Genomic DNA, 1,755 nt, shown 5'->3' with positions numbered 1-1,755 from the left:
TAAAAACAAAAAATCTTTAAAACATATTTTTTAAAAAAACAGCTTTAAAAACTTGTTTAAAAACAAATTTCAACACAGATGTAGACTGGGATAAGGTCTCTACTTAAAAGGCTTGTTGAAAGAGGAAGGTCTTCAGTAGGTGTCGAAAAGAGTTGGTGCCTGTCTAATATTTAAGGGAAGGGAATTCCAAAGGGTCAGTGCCACAGCACTGAAGGTCCACTTCCTATGTTGCATGGAACAGACCTCCTGATGAGGTGGCATCTGCAGGAAGCCTTCACCTGCAGAGCATAGTGACCAACTGGGTATATAAGGGATAAGACGATCTTTCAGGTATGTTTCTGAACTCTCATCACCCACAGCAATCATGACCAATGACTAGAGATTATGGGAGTTGTAGCTCAGCAACATCTGGAGGGCTAAAGGTTGCCCACACCTGTCCTAGCCTCAGCCCATGTAGTTCCAGGGCAAGTCCCATTCCTTAACACAGGTTCATGCATCCAAGCACATCATGATTTATCTTTAGCCAAGATTCCCCATTTTCAACCTCTAGTCACTAGGCAATACTGGTTTTCCCATTTCTTTAGTGTAAATCACGAAATGGTCTGTTGTGAAATCAGTAGGCATGTGATGTGGCCCATATGTTAACAAACAGAGTTGCTTGTTAGGCTCTAATGCATGGTTTGCTAATGTGATGCTCCCCAGAGTTCACCAAAGCAATCGACCTTTGCCCAGCAGCCCAGTGGGTGGTTAGGAACAGGTAGAGAGAAGGACAGGAATAGGGATCTATGGCCCTCAAAATGCCATTGGACTTTGGTTGCTTTCACACTGCACTCTGTCCATTTTTTCTGATGATTTCTTGCCTAGTAATTTGCATTATGTCTACTGCCATACTACCCTGAACACGCCTGATCTTGTCTGATCTTGGAAGCTAAGCAGGGTTGGCATGGTTAGTACTTGGATGGGAGACCGCCTGGGAATACCGGGTGCCGTAGGCTTAGAGGAAGGCAATGGTAAACCACCTCTGAATACCTCTTACCATGAAAACCCTACAAATATATCCAAAAAGATTCATAGGGTCGCCGTAAGTCATAACCGACTTGAAGTCATATAACAACAACAATTTGCATTATATTTGAACTTTCACATGATGTAAAAGCTAGTTCCTGAAATCTAGTGGAACGCAGCAGGAGTATAGTGCTAATTTTTATTTATTTATTTATTTGATTTATATCCCGCCCTTCCTCCCAGCAGGAGCCCAGGCGGCTTTGTGATAAATAATATCAGAAACAATCCATTTGCAAGCCTGGGAACCTGGAAGATCACTGGAGCTTTGTGCTAGCTGCAGCCGCTCACATGACAAGCATCGCGGCATGTAATGTGTTCTGGCCCTTAAGGCATGAATCAATGTTTCTTGCCTAATGAAAATTGTACTGGTATTCCGGCATAGGTGAGGGTAGCAGCATTCCCTTCCTCTTTTTCCCACACACACCCCTGTGTCCAGACACTTACTCAAGCAGTGAATTATGGGGAAACTACAGTGCACATGTGTGTAACAGGTGAGGGATGAAAACAAGGTGCTGTCCATTGCAGCAATGTGAAAAACAGTTGCAGAAATGCTAGTATATAGGTAAAAAAAGCCGTGGTTTCCTAACGCAACAGGTACTGAAGTGCAAAAGGAATTTTAGAAACTGGGACAGAAGCCCTAGCATTTTAATCCATTAAACTAACACAAGAAGCCCCATGTCTGAATGCAGC

At 43.1% G+C, this 1,755-nt stretch overlaps 1 pseudogene; it reads left to right on the top strand.

Moving 5' to 3' along the window:
• Positions 1–877: 877 nt before the first annotated feature.
• Positions 878–995, top strand: LOC133371077 (5S ribosomal RNA; annotated as a pseudogene).
• The last annotated feature ends 760 nt before the right edge of the window (positions 996–1,755 follow it).

This window comes from Rhineura floridana, chromosome 15, assembly GCF_030035675.1.
Source record: "Rhineura floridana isolate rRhiFlo1 chromosome 15, rRhiFlo1.hap2, whole genome shotgun sequence".
NCBI classification, from domain to species: Eukaryota; Metazoa; Chordata; class Lepidosauria; order Squamata; family Rhineuridae; genus Rhineura; species Rhineura floridana.
Note: the sequence above shows the minus strand (reverse complement) of the source record. Positions and strands in the feature narration are given on the sequence as shown.